The sequence below is a fragment of the Hyperolius riggenbachi genome, chromosome 11, assembly GCF_040937935.1.
Source record: "Hyperolius riggenbachi isolate aHypRig1 chromosome 11, aHypRig1.pri, whole genome shotgun sequence".
Taxonomy (NCBI): Eukaryota; Metazoa; Chordata; class Amphibia; order Anura; family Hyperoliidae; genus Hyperolius; species Hyperolius riggenbachi.
In genome coordinates this window covers 95,244,848-95,267,538 of record NC_090656.1, presented here as the reverse complement: position 1 = coordinate 95,267,538, position 22,691 = coordinate 95,244,848, and the positions used below count along the sequence as shown (strand labels likewise).

Sequence of the window (22,691 nt, the reverse complement as noted above, 5' to 3'; positions counted from 1 at the left end):
TATACAGGCTGGGAACGCGAAGAATCACTCGCGTTCCCATGCCTGTCGGCCGGTGACGGCCAAACCGGAAGTGTTCGCCGGCAGGTGCAGGAGCATCTGAGCGGGGCTGCAAGGGCGCCAATCGGCTGCTGGGGGCTGAGGGGAGCCCCAGGTGAGTAAATCTCATTTTTTATAGTTGACTTAAGTTTTCCTTTAAGCTGGCCATACACTGGCCCCATTTGCGCCCGTTTCGACAGCAGATTCGATCACCGGGATCGAATCTGCTGCCAATCGTTTGCGCTAAACGCACCCGCCGATCCGATTTTCTCCCAAAATCAGATCGGTCCGTCAATCGCGCCGTGCGGGAGATTACCGTTGATCGCCCGCGGGTAGGGAGCGCGTCGTTAGCGGCGGCCGATCCGATCAAGTATACATTACCTGACGCTGGCTCCCGGGCATCTTCTCCGCGCTGCACCGTTCTGTTCCTGCTTCCATCCCAGCGTACATGAACTTCCTGTGTCACTCCAGTGACCAGGAAGTTCATATAGAGGGCGCTCTATTTGAACTTCCTGGTTACGGAGTAACACAGTGTATGCTGGGATGCGGTGCGGGATGTGGTGCAGCGCGGAGAAGAGGACCCGGAGCCAGCTTCAGGTAATGTATACGGGGGGGGGAACAGGCGGCAGGAGCAGCTCAACAGATTGTGATCGGTTTCAGCCTGAAACCGATTCACAATCTGTTTGCAGTAAAGGCAGCCATACGATCCCTCTCTGATCAGATTCGATCAGATAGGGATCTGTCAGTTGGTCGATCTAATAGCAAATCGACCAGTGTATGGCTACCTTTAGATTTGCAGATTGTCAGTAACACTGCACACCAGCTGCCACTCATTATTGCCCTCTGCTAAGGTATGTTATTTCAATATTTTGGTAAATTATGCTCACAGGGCTAAGTTGAGCCTGACGAATACGCTGCCTACTATTATCAATAAGCAAGCACAATTCACATCACAATGAAAAGCTCTCTGTTGCCAGCAGAGAGTAGAAAACAAAACCATTAAATAACACTGCTGTGTAAAATCAAGATTAGAATGTATTACACTTGTATCTTCAAACAACCTCAACAACATAAAAGCTCCCTATACAGAGTTATTTATTGACATTTTGTTATAACAACCTTTCTTACATCTTAGAAAAATGTTTACCCTGTTTTTATTAGTTCTTTTATAAAACTCAACCTACTGAAAACTGCAATAAAGAGCTGGAATCTATGCCATTTACTGTATCTGACTGTGCATAAGCCATGTCTAAAGGACTACAGTAGGGGGCTAGGGGGAAAAGAGTTGAACTTACCTGGGGCTTCTTATGGTTCCCCGCAGATGTCCTGTGCCTGTGCAGCCACTCACCGATGCTCACGTCCCTGCTACCGGTTCACTTACAGAATTTGCAACTTTAAAGTCGGAAAACCACTGCGCCTGCACGTCCCCGTCCTCACTCCCACTGACATCATCGGGAGCGTACTGCGCAGGTGCAGACAGTACTGGGCCTACGAGGTACACTCCCCTTGACGTCAGTGGGAGTGTGGACACGGCCGCACAGGCGCAGTGGTTTTCCGACTTTAAAGTGGCAAATTCCGAAAGTGATCTGGAGGCGGGGACTGGAGCATTGGTGAGTGGCTGCGCGGGCACAGGACGTCTGCGGGGAACCATAAAAAGCCCCAGGTAAGTTCAACTCTTTTTCACCCTAGCCCCCAACAGTACTCCTTTAACGTAAACACGAGGTGAAAATAAACTGATGAGACAGATAAACAATTGTATTTATCCTCCTACTCCTAAAAATTACTTTTTAAAGATATCCCATGGTTGTATTTTATATCATATTTAAACATTTACAGAGTCGATTGAATATTTTCTTCTCTCTGCTCAGTGGCAGCCTATTAAGTATCCCTAAATGAAAGTAAAGGAATTATTGACTTTTTCTGTCTCCCTCTGCTCTCAGGAGTTGTATTCTGCCAGGAAAACTTTTACGGCTGCAATTTGCTTCTTAATCTTGTTTACTATATTCCTGACAAGGTACTGACAAGAGAAAGCTGTCTCTAACAAACTTACCTGTTGTGGTCTCTGCAGGCTGCTCTGATAGTGAGGAGCAACTGGAGGAACCTTCCTCTTCCTCTTTGGTCAAACGCATCCCCGGCTCCCCTGTAGACGTGAATCAGAATGATGGCATCCCTGGTTCCCCTGTCAGCTGTGATGTCATCAGCTGACACCTTTTTGCAGGAGGTGCTTTCAATTCTGGGGGCTAGGCTTTTGCTCTGCCTCCTGGGTACTTAAGGCCAGAGTATTCACTTGCTCGGTGGCCTTGATACTAATCAATTCGCTGGTTCTTGGCCCTAGCTTGTGAGAAATTGAGAGCTAAATTTCATATATTGCACATCAGCACGATATACTGTATATGTACTCTAGTCAGTCAATCTTATTATTTTGTAGTAATATATATTTATAATATTATCATATCGTAATATTGTATATTACCTGTGTACCAACCTATTGCCTGCCTCTTGACCTCGCTCTTGCCTAGCCCTTCTGTACCACTGCCATCTGATATATGAGTATGACTCGGCCTGTCCCTGACTTTGTTACTGTTTGATACTGTCATTTCCATACCCAAAAATGTACTCCGTCAGGCAGCAAAATAAAACAAGAAAAATAGTCCGGTTATTAATATGTTTTGCATTGTACATACAATGTTTATCTCATCATGATGTCATGTCACATGTCTCCTCGAGTAAACTTTAAGCCTACTCCCAACTTTTACCTTGAAAAAGTGATCAAAAGCTGAAACCCAACTGGAAAAAGTAATTTACAAGCAAATAATGCTTAGCACATTAATATTAACTATACGGGCTGAAACCCACTGGAGCATTTTTTTTGACCATTTAGTGAGCACTTTAAATCGCTAGCGATTTCCCTAAACACTCTGCCAATGTAAATAGATGGGACAGATTCCACTAGAGCGATTGTGATTAGGGAAATCGCAATTGCAGGACATGCAGCATTTTGGGAGCATTGCCATTCTATTGAATTGTATAGGAGCAGGGAAATCGCTCCCAAAATCGCTTGCAAAGCGCTAACACAAATCGCCAGCGATTGTGATAGCGATTTGCGCTTTCTATTTTGTCCAAGGCCTGTCTCAAGTAAGAGGGGATTGTGGGTGCAAGAAAAATTGCAGCTATAAATAGGTGTGAGCGAGAATGCCTCAGCAGTCTTGAGAGAATTTCCTTGTATTTTGGGTGGTTTGCAAATTGCATTGAAGTCAATGGCACCAACTATAGCGGTTAATAGCAAAAGCTACATACATGCTATAATCACCAAATTATCTAGGTATGTTGAAGAGGACCTGAACTCAGGTCTCCTTCTTTTCTCTAAAAGATAAGCAACAGCATAATAACTTTTACAGAAAAACATTTCCGTGTTATAGCTTATAGAGTTCCTTCAGAGATGCCGCAGTGAAGTTACTTCCTGGTTTGCTGGGAGCGCAGAACTGGTTAACCTCCTGTGTTTACATATTAACTCTCAACTTGACGGAGTCGGCAGACAACTGGGAGCTCAAATTACACTAGCTGATTACTTTCTGAGAAGGGAGAAAATGAATAAAACCAGTTATGAATAAAATGCAAAGTCAGCTCTTGGAGCAAAAAGGAAGTTGTAATTTCTAAATGAATAATAATACTTATGCACAAGAGCAAATATGATAACCATATGGCATATAAAAAGTAGGAAAACATGTTTTTATTGAATATTATGTCAGGGTTTTATACCGCTTTAATGAGAGTAGTGGAAGGCGGGGAAGCCACAGACCTAATAGTGGAGAAAACTGATTTAAGTTATGACAGGAACAGTGAAGTTAAATGCATATTTGCGTATATCCCTAGTAAAACCACTGAATGTCCTGCAAAGGGTTTCCTGTTGGTCAGTTTAATGACTGTGTCCAATTGCTTTCTGAGTAAGAAGTTGTAATACATCTATTTTTTCTGACAGCCTAGGTTAGATGAAGCAGCAGACACTTAGTGCTTAGTAATTTCTCAGGCAAATCTATAAAAGGACCACCTAAAAAAAAAAAAAAAAAGGATATGTATAAGGAGAACAGCGTTGTTATGATGTTCTCGATGGAAGGCGGTTGCTAAGCATGCTCTGTGCATGCATGTTAATGTGTGAATGCCCATTGGCTGCAGGCTTCTCGCCTATCTACCATGCCATAATTATCTCTTCAGGGGGGATTCTGTAAAAGTGATTTCCTGGTAAGTCAGCTGTACAAGAATAGTGCAAATTGACCATTAGAGGATGCTTTTTCCTCATGCAATTGATTGGTCCTCTTCTCCTCACTAGGGATGGGTTAGGTAAAGTAAAATAAAATGTACCCATGAAAGTTGGATGTTCCTCACCCTCTATAATTAGGAATACGAAGTCTGTAATCTACCTTACTTGGTTTTACAGACAGCAATTGCAAATTGATAAGTTAGATTTAAAAAAAATTCTCAAAACAAGTCTATAAAGGATATTATTATAAGGCCATATACAGTTATTGGCTCAAACTCACTCAACCCACATAACAAATCCTTCTTATAAATGTTCACTATACTGTTTGTGTGAAGGCTGGGTCTTTACAGGGTGGGATGTATTCTGGGAAATTCAGAAAAGTTGCAACAATCAATAGAGACTGTTATGCTATTAGGGTCACCTTTGTTATATTAATCCGTAGTATCCATTTAGGTGTTACATTTACAATTTATCCCTGGACCCTGTCTTAATGGAACTAGCAGTTGTTCATAAGAATTCTCTGAAGGCCGGTTTCACACCAGCAACCAGCATTACAGTTTCGGTGCAATCGGATGATCGCATGATTGCACTGTATCGTTAAAAATAAGCTTTGGATATCTGCACGGTAATGTGAGGTAATGTACTTTTTGGCAGCATGCAGAGTTATGAGTGAAACTCCGTAGTGCTCTCTTCCTGGGGCCAAAATACGAAATTGCATGGAAGTGTATTGAAAAAATACGCTTCCACACATGCGCACTGCAATTACAAAAATCTTAAAATCTCTGTATCGACATTGACATACATAACTTCTAGACACTGCACATCACTGCGAATTTTGACCGGTAAAACGCTGATGCTTTTGTGTCAGACGGGATGCTTCCAGCACATCATACTGCATCAGGCATAAAATGTCCTATAGACTTTCATTGCTTTAGCATTACCCAGCGGTAAAATACCCTGCAGGTAGCATTACACTGCGGTAAAAAAACGCATCGCAATTAAAACGTGCTAGTGTGAAAGGGGCCTAAAGAACAGTCTGTTAGGAATAGCTCTTTGGTGCCTTTTCAAACAACTGTCACTCCAGGCATCTCTCTGGTTTGTCTGTGTCTAAAAATGACCCTGTTTGCAGTAGCATGGTTTTATTAATTAAAAAAAAAATATATTCATTAATAATTTGGATTCTTTTTTATTACTTTGTGATAGCTGCACTGTAAGAAGGCTTTGGTGAAGCTCCAGGACTTAGGTGATGTAAGTTCTGCTGTCCTGTGTCCTGACGCCATCTTATTTATTATATCTACAAGCTACATGACCTAAGTACAGGTTTGTTGTGTAATAATTTTAATTATTTTCTGATATCATTGTAATATTTTGATAATATGTTTTCAATTTTATATCGGATAATGTACTACTGTTAATGTGTCAATATTTACTTTAATCATAAAGTATTTTCTTTTATAAGTATGCACAAAGTCCTATTCCATCATGGAGGGTAGCAAGGCAAGCAATGGTGTCTTGTATTAGGGATCCAAAAAAAGGGGCAGAAACCAGGAAGCATTTAGATGGGACTTACTGAAAGAATATGGCTCCTTCATTTATATATTTTTTGATACCTTATGTTTTTGCTCTGAGGTTGACTAATTTGTTTTAATAAGGAGACTCTTCCAATTTTGCAGTTTTTAAAGGTAACCTTAAGTCTCACAAAAAAAAAATGACATTTACTCACCTGGGGCTACCCTCAGCCCCCTGCAGCCAATCGGAGCCCTCGCCGTGTCTCGGAGATCCTCCCGTCCTTGCCGGCGACCACTTCCGGTTTCGCCATCAGGACCCGACAGGCATGGGAACGCGAGTGATTCTTTGCGTTCCCAGCCACAATATCGCCCCCTATGCTGCTATTGCGGCCAGGCATTATGCTCTACTCAAAAGTTTATTCATGTAACATGTTATTCTGCCTGACGCAGTTTAGTACATACACCCCTATGTCTCCTTGTAAGTATAGGGTTTGGAGGTTCTCTGCCTCTTTAAGCTCAAGATCGCAGAAGACAGAATGCCCAGATAGCTAAAGGTGACCCAGAACCACTAGGGAGGTATAAGGGGCTTAAAGAGGCCCTTTTACTTAGGCTCACTCAGGGACGTAACTACAATTCATGGGACCCCCAGCAATATTTTGATGGGGCTCCCTTAACCAGTTAATGACATTCTAACTTATTAAAACGACCTGTTTGAGCCTGTTAACGGCAACAAGACGTTTTAATAAGTCACTTGCTTTTGCCGCCGCTCTGCATGTGTGCGTTCCCCCCTTCGGTGTTACCCGTAAGGACTCCGTGTTCCGTGATTGGGGAAGAGGACCGAACGGTCCTCTACCCAATCGCAATGCCTGGAATAGATGGACATGACCGCGATCATCGTCCACGTCCATTCATAACACAGGAAGCCGTCATTGGTAGTAAAATGTAAAAAAATAAAAATTAACACTTCCTATAAAACAGGAGTGTTCACTAGCGCCATCTAGTGGCCAAAACATAAAATTACACATACAGACATACATACACATACACTTATAATTACATATTAATAAGATGAATAACATACTTCCAAAGCGCCCCCCCCCCTCAAAAAATAAACAAAAAAAACACTTGTAAAAAAAGGGAGCTTTAATCTATATTTTATGAGGGTAAATTACTATTACTTTACTACATAGGGGCTGGTAATTATAGACCGGACTAAAAAAAAAAGAAATAAACAGAAAAATAACACCTATATTTCCAAATAATATATTGCTACCATATATTGTAATAGGGACGTAATTAAAATGGTTTAACACTTGGGACAAATGGGCAAATAAAACGCGTGGGTTTAATCCACAGGAGAACATTTTATTTTAAAACTACAATGTCCGAAAACTGAGAAATAATATTTTTTTTCCAATTTTTTTTTATTTTTCCTGTTAGAATGCATTTAGAATAAAAAAATACTTAGCAAAATGTACTACCCACAGAAAGCCTAATTGGTGGTGAAAAAAACAAGGTACTGTATACAGTATATAACTTTGTTGTAATTAGTAATAAAGTTATTAGTGAATAAAAAGGAGGCGCACTGACAGGTGAAAATTGCTCTGGTCCGTTAGGTTGAAAACCCTTGGGAGTGAACTAGTTTATGTTCACAATCCTTCCCTTGATATATGAGACCCTCATAACATGGTGGTCAATCATACAAGGGTCGTAAAACAATTGTGGCCATCAGGATCTTCACACCCATAACTTGTGTAGCCACAAAAAAAACCTGATCTGGATTATCAGAGAAAGGGAAGGTTATTCGTTGGGGCCCTACCATACCTGCCATACTTCTGGGCCTCCCTGTTTTCAGAGGGGCGGCTTCCTGCCTAGTTACAACACTGGGCTCACTATACAACAGCAGTTCTGGATGTATGCCTGGATTTCAGTGGCATAAATAGATGATTTGCATATTTGGGAATGAGGCATCATGAGAAACCACAGTTGCGCTCACTTAGTGAGTCTAAAGCCTTACCTAAAAAACAAACAAAAAAAAACAAAACTATTTTTTCTACTCACCTAAGGAGAGGGAAGGCTGTGGGTCCTTTAGAGCCTTCCTGTTCCACCGCTGGCTCCCCCTTTAGCAGCTCCCGACCGATGGGTCAGACACTGTTATCTCTTCCGCTGCGGGAGGCTTTGGCAGTCTTCAGGGGCCCGAGTGCTCCAGAAGATGGGCCACTCCATACTGTGCATGCACCAGCATGCTCTCTCATGCACTCACCCACATCTTAGGGAGCACTCGGGCTCCAGAAAACTGCCTAAGCCTCTCGCAGTGGAAGAGAGAGCAGTTTAAGACCCATTGGCCGGAGACTGCTAATGGAGGAGCCAGCTGCAGAGCGCGGGGACCAAAGAAAAACAGGAAGGCTTTATAGGACACAAATCTTTCCCTCTCCTAAGGTGCGTGTCTTTTCTTTTTTTTTTTTTTTTTTAGGTATGGCTTCAGACTCCCTTTAAAGTTGAATTTTTGCAAATATGTTCTGTTATAAGAAGGCACATCATAATGAGCATAATTCCCACTTAATGATAGGTTGAGAAATTTCACAAGAAAAGGGGTGGAGATTAGGCAGACAGGTCTACAGCTGTCTTTTTTCCTCAGCTCTTATCAGCCAGGCTATAAACAAAAGTTTGTTCACGCTTTCTGTTATCCAGAATGGTTTCCACACAGGACAATTACGGTCTGACGCCCACGGGAAATAACTGTTTTTATCTGTAAAAGCTATGAAAAACAAAATCGGAGAACCACTGTGTGTTCTGAAACTTTTTTTTTTGTCAGCATTTAAGTTTTGGGAACAGGCCAATGTACAGTTTATACCACTTGCTAGACTGACAACAAGTAGTGATCGACTCGTACATCTAGAAAAAAAAGCCTTTCAACTTCACCTGTGTTAGTGTTTCTTATCATACTTTTCCCCTATAATAGGGCTCTTCATTATACTGCCTCACTATCATACTGTTTTGTTTTTTATTACTGCGCGCCTTATTATGCTGACCCCCAATTTAGTCGTTCTTTTTATAGAGGACCCAAGGTGGTACTTTCTCACCCCACCAACTGAGGCTAGAACCCTTGTAATGTCCTCAATAGAGATGGCACGAACGGTTCCTGGCAAATTTCGGTGGTTTGCGTTCGCCCACGGACGCAAACTTTATGGCGGTTCGATTCGCCTCCTATACTACATCATTAGGGTCAACTTTGACCCTCTACATCACAGTCTGCAGGCACATTGTAGCCAATCAGGCTACACTCCCTCCTAAAGCCACTCCCCCCCTTATAAAAGGCAGGCAGCATCAGGCATTGGACTCACTCGTGTGCCTGCATTAATTAGAGAAGGGAAAGCTGCTGCAGACTCTCATAGGGAAAGCTTAGTTAGGCTCTTGTAGGCTTCTTAGCTTGCTCCTTGTTGATTCTTATTGCTAAAAAGCATTCCTCAACAGCTCTTTTGATAGCTAATCTTGTTCTTGTGATCCAAATTTTGTTTGTGTGTGTGTGTGTGTCCCACTGACACTTGTGTTGCATAGACAGCCTTGGTAATTCCTATTGTGTGTGCCACTGCCAGGCCCAGCACATTCAGTGTCTACCTGTGTGTGTGACAGGTGTACATTGTATTACCCATCACTGCATATACCTACCTACCTGTTTTTTATAGTGCACCCACCCACCTACGTGAGCGCACGCAGTGTCACTGTGCCTGTCCGGTACCTGTCTGTGTGTGACAGGTGCACATTGTAATACCCATTACTGCATATACCTACCTACCTGTTGTTCACAGTACACCCACCCACCTACGTGAGCGCACGCAGTGTCACTGTCCCTGTCCGGTACCTGTCTGTGTGTGACAGGTGCACATTGTAATACCCATCACTGCATATACCTACCTACCTGTTGTGTTCATTGCACCCACCTACCTACGTGAGTGCACGCAGTGTCACTGTGCCTGTCCAGTACCTGTCTGTGTGTGACAGGTGCACATTGTAATACCCATCACTGCATATACCTACCTACCTGTTGTTCACAGTACACCCACCTACCTACGAGCACATGCAGTGTCACTGTGCCTGTCCGGTACCTGTCTGTGTGTGACAGGTGCACATTGTAATACCCATTACTGCATATATCTACCTGTTGTGTTCAGTGCACCCACCTACCTACGTGAGTGCACGCAGTGTGATATACCACTCCGTGCATACCTGTTAACTGCACCTGTCTGACTGCACATTGTATTAGTCAAGTCAGTGCATACTTTTCACTTCATCCCTCCCAATATGGACAAAACAAAAGGCAGAGGCAGGCCACCTGGGAGGTCTGTTCGAGGTTGCGCTGTCGTGATTTTGTGCGGCCCTTGACCAAAGTACAGTGTTCAGAAGAAGGCACGTACCATCAACTCCCAATATTGTCAGGGCGGAGTTGACTATTTAACACAGAACACCTCATCTTTCTCAGCTTCCGCATGGAAGCGTGACATATCTTCCTCCTCCTGCTCTTATTCTGGCACCCCACTTAACACTCAGTCAGCCACCACCACCAAAGTGCCATCACCCCAGGGCTCAGCTGTGTGGAAATTTTTTTATGTGTCTGCCTCAGATGCGAGCAATGCCATCTGTACTCTATGCCACCGAAAGTTGAGCTGTGGAAAGACCAAGACCCACGCAGTGCTAGGAGGGTAGAAAAAGGACGGGGAGACAACGGGAGCCCAATCTGGTGTAGTATCTCACGTGTGGTTACTTCAGTAAGAAAGAGATGGAAAAATACTCACAACGCTGGGTTGCGTGTAGTGCAACCAGTCTGGAAGCGCGTGTGGAGAAGTACCGTCCCCACTCGGCCTTGCGAGGAATTCTCGGTGGTCGCAGCTCCTCTGAAAAAACGTTACCACCTGCCAGGTGGTGACCCCTATTCCTTAGAGGAAGGGTTTTAGACAATACGGGGGGGGTAGGAGGCGCCCTATTGGGTACTTTTTGCTCGACACTTCCGTCGGAAATGGTAGACCAAAGGTCGGGTGAATTTGAAATTGATGATAACCAAATTACAGATCGATAATGGTATGTATTTCTAATACAAGGAGTATTGGTATCGATTTGAATGATTTTATACTGATAATGACAACAGATGGAATGATCCTACCTTAATAAGCAGTCATTCCAAAATAGTTGTAAAAGACAATCTTTATTGGAGCACTCAGAAAAATGACTACGTGTTTCGCGGTTAATACCGCTTCATCAGGTCGTGTATCGTGCCTTGAAGGAAAAGAAAAGACATGGCGCTCAATGCAGGGGACAGGCTCCCATCAAAATATAAAAAACATAAAAACATAAACATAACAGTATATAATCCAATTGTAGGAGGCAAATAACCGTTGGATTCCACGATTATACATATATATATACACACATCTGTAGCAAAAAGAGAGGGAATCAGACCTTTCTGCCACCTTTCACAATGTAATGTATATAATAAAAGGATGATTTGATAAAAGGATAATAATAATAATATTATATGGGGAGATATAGGTACCCCTCATACGTGTTATTGGTGACTATATAAATAAAATAAATATCACCAATATGTCTCCCCTATAAGTACAATGTATCAGTAAAGAAGTTGGCACAAATGATAAGGCATGTAGGATACATACACACAAAAAGAATATATATATATATAAAATTATACGCTAAATACATTTTTGAGAGAATCCTGAGGGATGTGTGTATAAGAGAGAGAGGGTATACAGATATATCTCTATCGTAGTATGGTGGTGGTGGGTGGGAAAAACACACTCCCCAGGAAGGATCTGTGCTATGTGCAACAGATACTGTGGTCACCGAGTTCGGCCGGTTCAACAGTACTGCCCTTTGAACATTGTAAATGTGGACGCGCTTGTCCGGCTAGAGGATAAAAGAAGGGATTACCTATACGCAAGATTCCCCTGGGTTCGGGCGCCAGTACGCGCCGTTTATCCCGCATAGATTTTTAAAGGTTAGAGGCATGATTGCGCAGGCCAACAGGGGCGTGGTCTGTGACGGCACCACGCGCTGGATTACGTGCCTGTGGCGTCTGTCGTCACTTCGTTGGTGTGCGAGGCAGCGGTATGGGTTGCGGGAGGCGTAGTTCGGGTTGGACGCGTCTCAAGCTGAGGCGCAGCACGTGACCTGAAGACACGCCGTTCCGCAATGACGTGAGAACGGGTGCCTACTTGGGAGCCGTCTCCTAGGTGACGTTCGGGAAATAAAGAGTTCCCATGATGAGTAAGTCGGCCCTATCCAGATGGACGGGGGATATAAAAACTATGTGTGTATACACAAAATAAAAAATAATAAATAAAATTTAAAAACTACATGTTGCCAACCAATGTATAGAGAAGGCAATATGTTAATAATAATAATAATAATAATAAAATAAAAACAACAATAGAACATTTTGAAAAGTTACACGTATGTCTAAAAATGTGTGTATAGAAAAAGCAGAGGTATACATTAAAAAACCAACGAGCCACCCATCGCTCGGTCTGCACTGCCTCTATTGACCCGAGTACCTTAGTACCTTACCCCGACTTACTCATCATGGGAACTCTTTATTTCCCGAACGTCACCTAGGAGACGGCTCCCAAGTAGGCACCCGTTCTCACGTCATTGCGGAACGGCGTGTCTTCAGGTCACGTGCTGCGCCTCAGCTTGAGACGCGTCCAACCCGACCTACGCCTCCCGCAACCCATACCGCTGCCTCGCACACCAACGAAGTGACGACAGACGCCACGCGCACGTAATCCAGCGCGTGGTGCCGTCACAGACCACGCCCCTGTTGGCCTGCGCAATCATGCCTCTAACCTTTAAAAATCTATGCGGGATAAACGGCGCGTACTGGCGCCCGAACCCAGGGGAATCTTGCGTATAGGTAAGCCCTTCCTTTATCCTCTAGCCGGACAAGCTCGTCCACATTTACAATGTTCAAAGGGCAGTACTGTTGAACCGGCAGAACTCGGTGACCACAGTATCTGTTGCACATAGCACAGATCCTTCCTGGGGAGTGTGTTTTTCCCACCCACCACCACCATACTACGATAGAGATATATCTGTATACCCTCTCTCTCTTATACACACATCCCTCAGGATTCTCTCAAAAATGTATTTAGGGTATAATTTTATATATATATATTCTTTTTGTGTGTATGTATCCTACATGCCTTATCATTTGTGCCAACTTCTTTACTGATACATTGTACTTATAGGGGAGACATATTGGTGATATTTATTTTATTTATATAGTCACCAATAACACGTATGAGGGGTACCTATATCTCCCCATATAATATTATTATTATTATCCTTTTATCAAATCATCCTTTTATTATATACATTGTGAAAGGTGGCAGAAAGGTCTGATTCCCTCTCTTTTTGCTACAGATGTGTGTATATATATATGTATAATCGTGGAATCCAACGGTTATTTGCCTCCTACAATTGGATTATATACTGTTATGTTTATGTTTTTATGTTTTTTATATTTTGATGGGAGCCTGTCCCCTGCATTGAGCGCCATGTCTTTTCTTTTCCTTCAAGGCACGATACACGACCTGATGAAGCGGTATTAACCGCGAAACGCGTAGTCATTTTTCTGAGTGCTCCAATAAAGATTGTCTTTTACAACTATTTTGGAATGACTGCTTATTAAGGTAGGATCATTCCATCTGTTGTCATTATCAGTATAAAATCATTCAAATCGATACCAATACTCCTTGTATTAGAAATACATACCATTATCGATCTGTAATTTGGTTATCATCAATTTCAAATTCACCCGACCTTTGGTCTACCATTTCCGACGGAAGTGTCGAGCAAAAAGTACCCAATAGGGCGCCTCCTACCCCCCCGCAAGACCCACGCAGGCACAACTACCTTACGAAGGCACATGATTACAAAGCACAAACTGCAATGGGATGACCACTTGAGGAAAAGCAGCACACAAAAGCAAGGCCACACACTGCAGTGGAAGATACCAGGCCGCAATTTTTTCTCAAAAAAGGCAATACCTAAACTGTATTGTGATGTTGAAAGGCAAGTGGTGATATCTCTGGCACACAGCTTTGGGTCATGGGTCCATCTGACCACGGATGCCTGGTCTGCAAAGCATGCTCAGGCCTGCCCGAAGGCTAAGTCAGTCCCCACACACAGCATCTCTGCCTGCACGCCGTGTGCCTGCCTGCCCCAAGACTAAGTTGGTTCCCACACAGCAACTCTACCTGCAGGCCACTTGACTGCCCTCTCCGCCACCACCAACAGGGTCCACCAGGACTCCAGGCGGATTCCTGAATTTTTAAGGCCGCTGCTAGCAGCGGCCGCTATAATAATTTTTCTGGTGCTTGTACATGCCTGCCTAATTTTTCTGGCTGCACTGCGGCTGCAACAACAAAACAAAAGGAATGTACATGTGTCAATTCCCCTTTGTGATCGTTACCTTGCCGCGGTGCAGGGGCTTGCTTATCACAATGATGTAATGACCGCCGGCTATATGAGTGTCTCGGGGGCTGGCACACCAAAGATAAGAAGGGCTATGCTTCATTGTGGACAGACCAAATTCGATCAGCTGGACAATCACTGTTGTTCTGTCATTTCGCTACTTCAGCCTGGCGACCATATGGGCTTGAAAACCGCTATGGCCTGCACTAGAGTTGGGCCGAACCTCCGATTTTAGGTTCGCGAACCTGGTTCGCGAACTTCCGCGGAAGGTTCGGTTCGCGTTAAAGTTCGCGAACCGCAATAGACTTCAATGGGGATGCGAACTTTGAAAAAAAAAATAATAATTATGCTGGCCACAAAAGTGATGGAAAAGATGTTTCAAGTGGTCTAACACCTGGAGGGGGGCATGGCGGAGTGGGATACATGCCAAAATTTCCCGGGAAAAATCTGGATTTGACGCAAAGCAGCGTTTTAAGGGCAGAAATCACATTGAATGCTAAATGACAGGCCTAAAGTGCTTTCAAACATCTTGCATGTGTATACATCAATCAGGTAGTGTAATTAAGGTACTGCTTCACACTGACACACCAAACTCACCGTGTAACGCAGCGCAAACAGCTGTTTGTGTAGTGACGGCCGTGCTGGACTGGTGCGCACCATGGCGAGAGTGCAGGTTTTGGTGGCTTTACAGCCCATATGGTCGCCTGGCTGATGTAGCTGAATGACAGAACAGTGACTGTCCAGCTGATCAAATTTGGTCTGACCACAATGAGGCAACGACCTTATTATCGTGGGTGTGCCCCCCGAGACACTCATCTAGGCGCCGGTCATTGCTTCATTGTGATACGCAAGCCCCTTCACCACGGCAAGGTAATGATCACGAAGGGGAATGGGCGCATGTACATGCCTTTTCTTTTGTTGTTGCAGCTGCCCGCAGTGCAGCCAGAAAAATTTGGCAGTCATGTACACGCACCAGAAAAATTATTACAGCGGCCGCTGCTAGCAGCGGCCTAAAAAATTCAGCAATCCGCCTGGAGTCCCGGACCCTGTTGGTGGTGGCGGAGAAGGTAGTCAAGCGGCCTGCAGGCAGACATGCTGTGTGGAGGGACTGGGAGCGACTTAGTCTTCTTGGGGCAGGCCAGGCAGCCAGTCACACGGCGTGCAGGCAGAGATGCTGTGTGTGCGGGGACTGACTTAGTCTTGGGGCGGGCAGCAGCCCTCCGGGATCCATGCCTCATTCATTTTGATAAAGGTGAGGTACTTAACACTTTTGTGACTTAGGCGACTTCTCTTCTCTGTGACAATGCCTCCAGCTGCGCTGAAGGTCCTTTCTGACATGACGATTGCGGCAGGGCAGGAGAGAAGTTGGATGGCAAATTGGGACAGCTCTGGCCACAGGTCAAGCCTGCGCACCCAGTAGTTCAAGGGTTCCTCATCGCTGTTCACAGCAGTGTCTACATCCACACTTAAGGCCAGGTAGTCGGCTACCTGCCGTTCCAGGCGTTGGTGGAGGGTGGATCCGGAAGGGCTACGGCGAGGCGTTGGACTAAAGAACGTCCGCATGTCCGACATCACCATGAGATCGCTGGAGCGTCCTGTCTTTGACTGCGTGGACACGGGAGGAGGATTAGTGGCAGTGGTACCTTGCTGGCGTTGTGCCGTCACATCACCCTTAAAGGCATTGTAAAGCATAGTAGACAGCTGGTTCTGCATGTGCTGCATCCTTTCCACCTTCCGGTGAGTTGGTAACAGGTCCGCCACTTGGTGCCTGTACCGAGGGTCTAGTAGTGTGGCCACCCAGTACAGCTCATTCCCCTTGAGGTTTTTTATACGGGGGTCCCTCAACAGGCAGGACAGCATAAAAGACGACATCTGCACAAAGTCGGATCCAGTACCCTCCATCTCCTCTTGCTCTTCCTCAGTGACGTCAGGTAAGTAAACCTCCTCCCCCCAGCCGCGAACAATACCACGGGAAGGTTGAGCAGCACAAGCCCCTTGCGATGCCTGCTGAGGTTGTTCTCCTGCCGCTGTTCCCTCCTCCTCCTCCTCCTCCTCCCCCAAAGAAACACCTTGCTCATCATCCTCTGAGTCTGACTCGTCTTCTGCACACGACTTCTCTTCTTCCTCCTCCTCCCCCCTCTGTGCTGCCGCAGGTGTTGAGGAAACAGCTGGGTCTGATGAAAATTGGTCCCATGCCTGTTCCTGCCGTAACGGTTCCTGGTCACGCTCATTCACAGCTTCATCCGCCACTCTACGCACAGCACGCTCCTAGAAGTAAGCGTAGGGAATTAAGTCGCTGATGGTGCCCTCACTGCGGCTCACCAGGTTGGTCACCTCCTCAAACGGCCGCATGAGCCTGCATGCATTTTCCATCAGTGTCCAGTTGTCGGGCCAGAACATCCCCATCTTCCCAGACTGTTTCATTCTACTGTAGTTGTAGAGGTAGTGGGTCACGGCTTTCTTCTGTTCTAGCAGGCGGGAGAACATGAGCAGGGTCGAGTTCCAGCGAGTCGGGCTATCGCAAATGAGGCGTCTCACCGGCATGTTGTTTCTGCGCTGAATTTCCGCAAAGCGTGCCATGGCTGTGTAAGACCGCCTCAAATGCCCACAGAACTTCCTGGCCTGCTTCAGGACATTCGCTAAGCCAGGGTACTTTGCCACAAATCTTTGAACCACTAGATTCATGACATGTGCCATGCAGGGTATGTGTGTCAGCTTCCCCATATGCAAAGCGGCAAGCAGATTGCTGCCGTTGTCGCACACCACGTTGCCTATCTCCAGTAGTGTTGGGCGAACAGTGTTCGCCACTGTTCGGGTTCTGCAGAACATCACCCTGTTCGGGTGATGTTCGAGTTCGGCCGAACACCTGATGGTGTTCGGCCTTTTAAGTTCGGGTTCGCCCCGAACTTCTGTATGCCCCCGAACAGGGCCGAACAGGGCCCCTGTTCGGGCGAACAGGGCCCTGTTCGGCCGAACAGGCCGCAATACGGCCCCCCTATGGGGTCGCAGGCATAAGGGGGGAGCATGCCCCGATCGCGGGGGGGTCGGAAATTCCCCCCACCCCCTCCGCTAGCGCTCCCCCCTCTGCCCGCTTCCCCATAAAAAAAGTTTAAATCAAGTTCAATAGTAGTGTACCTGGGCTGGTGGCATTGGCTGGCAGTGGAGTGAGGAGGAGGAGGAGTCCGAGTAGCAGAGTGACGTTGAGGCCGGGCAGCGGGCGGTTCAGCGCTAGTACCCTTGTGGTACTTCCGCCCTTTCTCTGACCTCACGTCCTCTGCATACGAGGGTACGCATCACGCGTACCCTCGTATGCGTCATCACGCAAAGGACGTGAGGTCAGAGAAAGGGCGGAAGTACCACAAGGGTACTAGCGCTGAACCGCCCGCTGCCCGGCCTCAACGTCACTCTGCTATTCGGACTCCTCCTCCTCCTCACTCCACTGCCAGCCAATGCCACCAGCCCAGGTACTATTGAACTTGATTTAAACTTTTTGTATGGGGAAGCGGGCAGAGGGGGGAGCGCTAGCGGAGGGGGTGGGGGGAATTTCCGACCCCCCCCGCGACCGGGGCATGCTCCCCCCTTATGCCTGCGACCCCATAGGGCCCCCAAAATGGGCATGTTCGGGGGTCCCATTGACTCCCATTGAGTTCGGCGTTCGGGCCGAACATGCCGAACATCTGGCCCATGTTCGGCCTGTTCGGCCCGAACCCGAACATCCAGGTGTTCGCCCAACACTAATCTCCAGGTGGTGCGGGGTCAGCCACTCAGTGCAGTTGGGGTATGGCCTTTCTCGAAAAATAAGTGCGGCCTGGCATCTTCCACTGCGGTGTTCCGATGGCCACAAATTTACGGAAGGCCTCAGAGTCCACCAGCCGGTATGGTAACAGCTGCCGAGCTAACAGTTCCGCCACGCCAGCTGTCAGACGCCGGGCAAGGGGGTGACTGGCCGAAATTGGCTTCTTCCGCTCAAACATTTCCTTCACGGACACCTGACTGCTGCTGTGGGCAGAGGAGCAGGAAGCGCTCAAGGGCAGAGGCGGAGTGGAGGAGGGTGCCTGTGAAGGTGGAAGGGAGAAAGCGGCAGAAGCAGATAATGCACCTGATGGAGGAGGAAGAGGAGAAGGAGGGTGGCTTTGCTTTTGTGTGCTGCTGCTGCTTTTGCTCAGGTGGCCATCCCATTGCTGTTTGTGCCTTTTCTCCAGGTGCCTTCGTAAGGCACTTGTCCCTACGTGAGTGTTGGCCTTTCCACGGCTCAATTTTTGTTGGCAGAGCGAACAGATGGCTTTGGTCCGATCTGAGGCACACACATTAAAAAATGTCCACACCGCTGAGCCACCCTGGGATGTGGGCACTATGGGGACCTAAGCAGCTGATGCTGAAGGGCAAGTTGGCTGGCTGTACATAGGTGGCGATACATGGTGCCGGACTCTGCCACCAGCTGTTTCTGACAAAGAGCTGCCCCAGCTTCTTTCAGCAACTTCTCTCCTCCTACTACTCTCTGACTCCCCCTCTGAACTGTCCCCCTCTTCATCTCCTCTATTGGGAACATACAGAGGATCCCTATTACCGTCATCATCGTAGTCATCCTGCCCAGCTTCGCTTGCCTCAGACAAATCCAAACTTGCACCATCAGTAGGTCCTTCATCCTCCTGACACGTTACATCCATAGTGTTGCCGCGTAACTTAGACATATGAGCTGGTGAAAATTCATCTGGCTGTAACAACAATGGCTGTGCATCAGTGATTTCAACACTAAATAATTCTTGCGAAGTGTCAAATGCAGCGGAAGTGGTGCTAGTAGTAGCGCTGGTGGCTGAGCAAGATGAGGTGTTCTGTGTCGCTAAATACTCAACCACGTCCTGACAATCTTGGGAGGTGATGGGACGTGCCTTCTTCCGAGCACTGTACTGTGGGCCAGGTCCACACGAAATTACATTTACACGACCTCGTGCAGACCTGCCGGGTGGCCTTCCTCTGGCTCTGGCACTACCTCTTCCTCTACCTGTTTTGTCCATATCGGGTATGCACGGAGTGGTATATCACTGCGTGCACTCACGTAGGTAGGTGGGTTCACTTAACTGCACAGGTATGCGCACTGATGCGGTGGGTTCACTGAACAGAACAGGTATACAGTGGCGGGTTCACAGAACAGGTATGCAGTGGCGGGTCCACTGAACAGAACAGGTATGCAGTGGCGGGTTCACTAAACAGAACAGGTATACAGTGGCAGGTTCACTAAACAGAACAGGTATGCAGTGGCGGGTTCACAGAACAGGTATGCAGTGGCAGGTTCACTGAACACAACAGGTATGCAGTGGCGGGTTCACTGAACAGGTATACAGTGGCGGGTTCACTTAACAGGTATACAGTGGCGGGTCCACTGAACAGAACAGGTATGCAGTGGCGGGTTCACTGAACAGGTATACAGTGGCGGGTTCACTAAACAGAACAGGTATACAGTGGCGGGTTCACAGAACAGGTATGCAGTGGCAGGTTCACTGAACACAACAGGTATGCAGTGGCGGGTTCACTGAACAGGTATACAGTGGCGGGTCCACTGAACAGAACAGGTATGCAGTGGCGGGTTCACTAAACAGAACAGGTATACAGTGGCAGGTTCACTGAACAGGTATACAGTGGCGGGTCCACTGAACAGAACAGGTATGCAGTGGCGGGTTCACTAAACAGAACAGGTATACAGTGGCGGGGCCGTGGAGAGCAACACTGTACGGAAGATGGCATGGTTCTACACAGTGCGCTGGATCATATTTTAGGCCTTGATCACATTTAAAATCAAAATCACAAACGTAAGCATTCTGCGATTTTGTGCGCAATTTTTTTAGCACCTCCCGCGCTTTTGCAGAGCCATTTTTTAATTCACTCCTTGACGCAAGTCAACAAGTGAACTCTGTGACCCGGAAAATAATAAATACAGTGTATTTATTCTTAAAATTGCGAACGCAGTCACCGCACAAAGCAATTTTGTGAGCATTTAGTGTTCTTCCTATACCTTCCATTAGTCCAAAATCACCCTAAAACGGTACAGGCAAGACGAAATGTGCCGATATGAACCTTCTCATAGAGATTCATTGCACAGGCATTTTGTGGGTGATTTTGAAAATCGCCTGCACTTGAAAAAAGGCTGAAAATGCCCTAGATATGAAAAAGTCGTTACACTGGTTTGTGTTAAAGGGAACAAGAAGTGAGAGGTATATATTGAGGCTAACATATTTATTAACTTTTAAACAATACCAGGTACGTGGCAGTCTTGCTGATGTCTTTGGCTGCAGTAGTGCCTGAATCACACACACAATCATGCATGCAATCTTGCCAGATTGTGTCAGAAACCTGCATGCTTGTTCAGGATCTATGGCTAAAAGTATTGTGCTGGACGCACACGATGCAATTTCCCATCTGCTTGACAGGAAGTTGCATCATGTGTACTGTATGTGTCCAAACTGCTCCCGATCGTTAACAGGATTTTCGTGTGATAACTTTCAGAAAATCGATCACATTATCGAACAGGAGCAGATCGGACATGATGGAAATAATCATCAGCAGGGGTGTAATTAGGAATCACTGGGCCCCCCTACACTTTGGGTGGGGCCCCCTAACAACCCCCAACCGAAAAAAAAACCTACCCCCGCTCACTGCACAGGTAAACTGAGAACCAATGTTATAGAATTGCTACACTTGAATGTGTTTTCCCCATGCAGATATTGGCTCTGCAGATTCCTCCAGCATCACTACAGTATACAGCACTTGGGGAGGGGGTGGAGAGTCAGTAATTAGAACCGTTGTGCAGAGAGCAGAAAGTTTTTCTTTTCTCGCTTAGTTGTCAGTCTCTCAGGACAGGGAAAAGAAACATCTCCCCCTTGGGGCCCCCTGTGGCTTCTGGGCCACCCTGCAGCTGCATCCCTTGCAGGGTCTATTGTTACGCCCCTGATCATCTGATTCCCATCGACCAGACGTGAAATAGCATCATGTGTACCCAGCATTAGAAGCAGAGGATTAGCAGGACTGTCACGCAACTGGCAGTGGCGTAGCTAAGGAGTTGTGGGCCCCGATGCAAGTTTTACAATGGGGCCCCCAAGCAATCTATACATAGCAATTGATATGGCTACACTGACCCAGGCTACCTCCATTATAGGTAGCCAGATAAGCCTTCCCTCTCCCCTCCTCCAGTTTAGATATACCCTTCCCTCTAGTATTAGAAGCCAGATGACCCTCTTTCCCTTCCGTATAGATAGCCTGGTGAGTGACCCCCCCTCCCTCCAGTATAGGAAGCCAGGTGACCCTTCTCTTTCCCCTAGCATAGCCTGCTGCCCACCCGCCCTTGATCCTGTGGTGCCCTAGGCCATGGCCATGTGGCCTTAGCTTAAATCCGGCCCTGGATTTAGTATCACCATGCTTTGGAGACTATAAGGAAGCAAGTCATATGCTGAAGTCCCTGAAAAGTTTTTGCTCCTGGAAACAGGACAGGGGTGTTTGCCTTGGAAAAAGTGGTTAATTTCACATTAGCTGATTGAGAAGCATATAACAAGTTCAGTCACTGAGCACCTACCCTCCCAAAAATTGATCTTTTATTTTTGTTCAGTAGTTTAACTTTTTTGGTGGCTGATAACAAAGAATGCATGTCGCATTCTTTCATGAGATAGTTCTTCAGGAAGAGTTTCTGGGACAAAATGCTTTGACTCCGATTAGAAGAGCAGCATTGTGATATGGAGCCCACATTTCAGGGCACAATTGCTTTATACAACTTTGGGGGGCCAGATGATGTGTAGCTTGTGACAGCTGGGTTTTATCACCTACCCTGTCTTGAAGTACCAAGTGAAAGTCTCTCAATAGAGCATTGTCTGGTCCAACCGCAAGCTTACCACATACAATACCAGACAATTACCCTATGGTTACTCACGTACCCTCACAGGCTGAAAGAGTGCAATGCGCTGATGACACAATTATATATCAATGAATCTTATTCACTGGAACCCACAATGCTCTACAAACCACTACTATTAATAAATGACAGCGCCTGTAAAGAAGTAACTATATGTGGCTATTGTCTGCACACTGGTACGTCCTGTCAACCTTTTTAATAAGAATCATGTTTTATGTCATCTTAATAGGAAGCAACATCCATTTGTTCCCTTTTCTCTGGGTTTAGGATGATCAGCATAGATATTTATTGGACGGCAGAATCTGTTTCTAGTGGTCTCTATTGCCATCTGGTGGGTGGTTTGTTTATAGCAGGCATGTCTGGCAGAAATTCTTTGGCGCACACAGAGCCTGAATACCTTCTATTTTTGTGAATAAAAAAAATAATGATCCTCTCAGTTAAGATCTGCATATAACAAAAACTTTGAAAAGCATTATCACAAGAAAAAATAAAATAAATCATTCAT

General features: G+C 46.1%; 1 long non-coding RNA gene across 6 annotated transcripts in view; it reads left to right on the top strand.

Annotated features, from left to right (window-relative positions):
* Positions 1-22,691, top strand: part of LOC137539148 (uncharacterized) — a 413,808-nt gene that overhangs the window by 26,492 nt on the left and 364,625 nt on the right. For 5 of the 6 annotated variants that reach the window (XR_011024934.1, XR_011024930.1, XR_011024933.1 and 2 more), the window contains exon 2: positions 5,498-5,614. The exons of the other annotated variant lie outside the window; for it this stretch is intronic. This is a non-coding gene — a long non-coding RNA (uncharacterized lncRNA). The remainder of the gene's footprint in view (positions 1-5,497; positions 5,615-22,691) is intronic. 6 annotated transcript variants of the gene reach the window in all.